We start from the raw sequence: 6,068 nt of genomic DNA, 5'->3' as shown, positions 1-6,068 counted from the left end.
ACACGAGAAGTCGTCGTTGTCGAAGATGTTCTGACATCTTTTGGTTGCGCGGCAATTCCAGCATAGTATCTAGTTCCCTGACCATTCCTCGACCCATATTTACGGCCATATTCAACAAATCCGTCCTTGCATTAAGATCAATGGTTGGATCCACCCTTGGTCTTTGAGGAATTGCTCCCCCCCTACCTAGACCTCATCCTCTTCCTGTGTTGGATCTTCTAGGTATCGCCGGTCCATGGGATGGCCCTGGCACCACTGCACCTTGGAGTGGCTCATCATTAGTTTCCTCTGTACGCCTTTGCAGAATTAAAAGTTCCATGTCCTGTAGGAATGTAGGATGATTGATCATCTGCTCGATGTCCTTTTTGGCATATAGACAATCCTCCACTTCAACCGCCACTCTTGCTAGATTATCCTCTTCTTCTAGGGTTACAAACCCTTCCTCGGCTTGGGGCTCTTCATTTATGGGTTCTAAGTTTGGAATTTCTCCCTCACTTCTTTCCATAACTAATTTCGGCTCCTTACCCCGTGATTGGAGTAATTTTAAACCTCCCATCTCCTTTTGTTTAGCTCTCGTCCTTCAAGTATCGAGCCGATCTCATAGCTGTCGTTCCACCTCGATCCTTTTTAGATCCAACTCTACTTCCTCCGAGGGGTTGGGAAAAATACTTGACCTGTCCTTTAGCCACACTTTCCATGTCCCGTCTCATTCGGGGGGTGCCGGTGTTCGACAGCCTTGAATTTGATGTTTGGATGGACACTTCTTGCCTTGGACCAAGTCCACTGCTAGTTGAAGCAGATTGCGCTTCTTCGTCTCATGACTAGTTTGGAGACCAAAAACTGATCGGGTGATATCAATGATATCGCTGGATCTAGTTGGGGAGGGTGGTTTCTCCTCTTCCTCAAACCCAGAGTACCTCAGCCCTTCTTCCATGGATTCTTCACTACTAGTTTCAACGATGGTTAGATTCCTTAAGACACTTAAGTGAGTGCTTACTGAGTGGCCTGAACCCATACTTTTTTGATGGGAATATCCTGGGTGATTTGATGCACTATCGTCAGGTGTAAGATCATCTCCGATGAGCTTTCCAGACCTTAAGGCATGTATGTATGATTTGATAAGCTATTTTGCTATCCTAGTTAAGTTTTGATCAGATTTTGTTGACCTGGGTCCTGAGGCAATGAGACAGTTCACGGCGTGAAGTGTTAGAAAATAGTTCATGTCGTGAATGATTTTCTGCACTTTCACGCATTTAAAATTTTTGCTCTTAGGATCATAATTCCACGTTACCCTGTTATGGGTGTCAATCTTTTCAAGACCTCCTAGCCTTAACCTGACTATACCAAGCTCATGAGTTGGATTTAATTAAGGCATGAGATTGTAGAAAAAGTTCACGCCGTGAAAAGATAAGGTTTCACATCGTGAAAAATGATGGGTTCACGTCGTGATGAACAAAAAATGGTTCATGTCGTGAAGGTTTAAAAAATGGTTCACATCGTCGTGAATGATTTGGTTCACACTGTGAGTGAAGAGTTTTGAAATAGTTTACGTCGTGAATAATTTTTTACACGTTCACAATTCTTAATTTTGTCAGACCTCGTGGCGTCAGAGGTGTCAGGATAAGGCTACCTATTTTTGGCAAGGTAATCCCGTGAATTGCGACATTAATCACAGCACTAATGTCCAAGCAAGATGACCGAAAACACACAAATGAGCCATAGAGGGTTGCCTATCATTTCAAGCTTCAGAAGAGGTAATTATGGTAATTGTGTGCAAGGCCCTAGTGGGGCCTTGCACACAATTACAAGGCCCTAGTGGGTCCTTGTGCAAGGCCCTAGTGGGGCCTAGGCGCAAATGTCCAAGCAAGATGACCAAAAACACACAAATGAGCCATAGAGGGTTGCCTGTCATTTCAAGCTTCAGAAGAGGTAATTATGGTAATTGTGTGCAAGGCCCTAGTGGGGCATATATTTAAAGTAGAACACATAAGTACCTCCCACCAAAAATATGAGGCAAATCCTAGCCTTTAACCATGCAACATGCCATCTCCATGAGAGGTCTGTTCTTTCTCTTAGCCCATAGTCTTTTGGTGAGTAAGGCATTGCGTAGCATTGATGTTGCCATCTCCATGAGAGGTCTGTTCTTCCTCTTAGCCCATAGTCTTTTGGTGAGGTGTGTAAGGCATTGCGTAGCATTGATGTTTTATACCTCTTTTAGACATATATACATGAAACTCCTTTGACATATACCCCTCCCCCCCCTAGATCTATATAAAGGGTACCAACTTTACATGTATACACATTTTCAGTTATAGAAATAAAGTTGTGTAAAAACCTGTCACTATGATAAATCAGCATGTCTAATAGTGGTATTAACAAACACATTACTTCTCAACATGATTTTTTTCCCTCCCTTGAGTCTCCCCTTAATAAGGAGGAACAATCACATGTGTAAAAAACTCTTCATATCCAAGTGCAGGAACTGTCACATGTGCAAATGGTTCCTCATATCATGTCAAAGGAATTGGTAGAGTTGTGCTCACTGTTTGCAAATGGGGGTGCATTTACTCTTTCTAAAGTTTTATACATGCCAGGAATTAAGAAGAACTTGCTAACAGTTTCAACCTTAGCATTTTTAGGCTTGATGGTGAAATTTATGGATGACAGATGTAGAGTTTGGGATAGAAATGATGGTTATTCTATCGTTACCTCAGGTACCTTGTTTCATGGCCTATACAAGATGGATGTATTTGAGAAGTTGTAGCATGATGCTTGCTCAGTCTCTACAACTTGTGCTATGAGTGATGCAGAATTATGGCATGCACGATTTGGCCATTTGAATTATGGCAGTTTGTTACGCCTTCAAAGGTGTGATATGGTGTTTGAGTTGCCAACTCTTGAGACCCCATACATGTATTGACGGGTGTATTCTTGGTAAAATGCATCGGGCATCATTTCCAAAGGATGGGTCTATGAGAGCTGTTAAGAAATTACAGCTTATGTGGTCCTATGAGGACACCATCTATTGGGGGATATCTCTACTTCGTCACTTTTATTGATGATTACTCCAGATATAGCTGGGTGTATCCATTAAAGCAAAAGTCAAAGGTTTTTATGTGCTTTAGGCAATTTGTATCCATGGCTAAAAATGCATGTGAATGTAAAGTTGGCACCCTTTGTTCTTCAGAACGAGGGAGGGGGGGAGTATATGTCCAAGGAATTTTATGCATATATGGCTGAAAAAGGCATAAGGCATCAATGTACAGTGCCATACACACCTCAGCAAAAATGGTGTGGCTAAGAGGAAGAACAGGTCTCTCATGGAGATGGCATGATGTATAGTGAAAGCCCAAGATTTACCTCATGGTTTTTTGTTAGAGGCAACTATGTGTTGAACAAATGCCCTACCAAGGCCTTGCAGTACAAAACTCCTTATGAAACTTGGCATGGCAGGAAGCCTTCTGTGGTTCATTTGTGTGTTTTTGGTTTTCTTGCTTATGCTCTTGTGCCTAAGCAACAATACAATAAGCTTGATGATAAGGCAGTTAAATGCATATTTGTGGGATACGGTTTAGAAAGTAAGGGATATAGACTCTACAATCTAGCCTCAAAGTGGATTTTGGTAGGTAGAGATGTTTTTGTCGAAAACTCAATTTAGCCCATCCTTTCATGCAAAAAACAGCAGAATGTATACTCATAGTACATGTTTGATTACCCTAATTCCAATAGAAAACCCACATTGTATAATCATTAGAGGATAAATGATTCTTTTACATAGGCATATGATAACTAAAGTGTTCAAGCTACCCAAAATGGATAAGAATTAGGACCGAGAACCCACAACAAAGCAGAAACTAGTTCAAATGTGAAGGATGATTATGTTAACTTGGAACTCATTTTAATAAGGTAAGAGTGTAGTTTCTCAACAATTGAAGATTGACTCTTAGCACAAAGCTTAGCAATATCTTCTTGCAAAATGCTAGGTACTTCCAAAATCCAAAGGATGGGAAGCCTATATGGGCTCAATTGATGCACATGGCCATCCAGACTTACACAAGAATTTCAAGATCATGAAAAGAAAATAATTCTTTAGGCTATAGAGCTCTCACCTAGAGCTAAAGTAGAAAATAGTCATCGAGGAGAAGTCAACCAAAATGAGAAGTCATCGAGGAGAAGTAGAAAATAGTCATCCAGGAGAACCAAAATAAGGAGATATGGCAAAGCAGAGATGGAAACCTTTGGAAGGAAAATGAATGTTAGAACTAGGAATGTGAAGGAACGTAAGGAAATGGAATGTAAGAACCAAGAATATGAAGGATGGTTACAATAAGGAAGAGGGGACAAGGAAAAGGAACATGAGAACCAAGAATATGAAGGATGGTTATAATGAGGAAGAAGGGATACCTCTAAACACGAATATGAAAGATGGTTATAATGAGGAAGAAGGGATATCTCTAAATAAGAAAGACGACGAAGAGAGCCAAGCCAAATGTGGCATTCAATTTAGGATTACCAAGCAAATAAAAGTAAGAAAAGGAGGATGAACTAAGAAGAATGAAGAAGACAAAGAAAAAGAAGAGGAACCCTTAAAGCCTAAGTAGAAAAGGGGAGAAATCAACAAGTTATTGGCATGATAACAAATATAAAGGACAATTGATTGAGCTAGGAGAACCATCAAGAAGTTGGTGGTGAATAAGGTACTAGAGGGAAAGTTAAGAACACTAACAAAATAAAGGCCAAAACCAAAAAGCACATGACTAAGAGAAAAAGGCTAAACACCTAGAAAAGAAAGAGGACGAAGAAGAATAAAGGTGGATATGGTTGGATAAATAAAATATACCTTTTCACCTCCATTACAATATTATTATTGTTAACCATAACAATAATTATTGCTAACCATAAATAAAATATACCTTCATTGCAACATTATTTGTTGTTAACCATAACATCTCATCCATTATTTACTGCCCCCCCCCTCTCTCTCTCTATACACACACACACACACACACACACACACACATACACACATCTATCTATCTACATGAATGTATGCATGCATGCATGCATGCAAGTGTGTGTGTGTGTGTGTGTGTGTGTGTGCGCGTGTGTGTAGCTTTTATCTTGATGTTAAGTTGATCATGCTTTGGGATTAAAAGAGGAAAAATTGCTACACACTTCTTTTAGAAGCTTGCTGAGATTTGCTTGCAAAAAAATGCACGCATGCCTTGATTTTATTTTACTAAATTCAAGAGCTCAGAGCTTCCCGTTGTGTTTAATGCTTCATGGATTTCTTCGCAAGTCTTGATGCTCATGCTTTTTGCAACTTCAAAGTGATTGACTTTGCATATGTCATATAAACTATAAAACGAGGTTCTTATCGAGTTGTGGCAATCTTAGGGGGACTTTTTTTTGGTTAGCATGTTGATAGTAGGGGCAAAGCTTGCATACTTCCTAATCCCATACAAGTATTGTGACTCTACATGAATAATACACTCATTTTAAAGGGCTTTATAATTTCTAAAAATAAAAGGTTGATATGAAGTAGAAAGTAACAATTCTTGCTTATAATTACTCTTAATTGCCACTTCAATATGTAAAAAAGCATGTCATACTCTCTTTTTACTATGATGGTGCTCCCATATTCAAATAATTAACCTTAATACCTATAATTTTCCTTACCCAAATAATTAACCTTAACACCTACAATTTTCCTTACCCTTGATTTCCTTGTTGCATGTTGGTCTATATACATTCCCAAATGGTCCATAAGAATTGTTTTAAAAGATTTCTTGGATAAGCACAATCAATATGGGACAATGGAAATATATCCACACTCTTGCATTAGTCTTCATGCTAAAACCTCGTCAAGGAGATGCAAAAGCAACTCAAAAGGGTTGATTGTTTTCCATGCTCACAATCCATGCATGCAAGCAAGACCTACTTAACAACAAGGAATGAAACACTCCTTATTTAGAAGCATGCTTTGTAGGATGACTTGTGAGATAGCTTTAGGCACTTGGACAAACTCAACAATCAGGAAAAAAGTTTATTACACATCAAATCTACTA

The sequence above is a fragment of the Cibotium barometz genome, chromosome 4 (assembly GCF_041138505.1).
Source record: "Cibotium barometz isolate CiBa-2024 chromosome 4, ASM4113850v1, whole genome shotgun sequence".
NCBI lineage: Eukaryota > Viridiplantae > Streptophyta > Polypodiopsida > Cyatheales > Cibotiaceae > Cibotium > Cibotium barometz.
Note: the sequence above shows the minus strand (reverse complement) of the source record.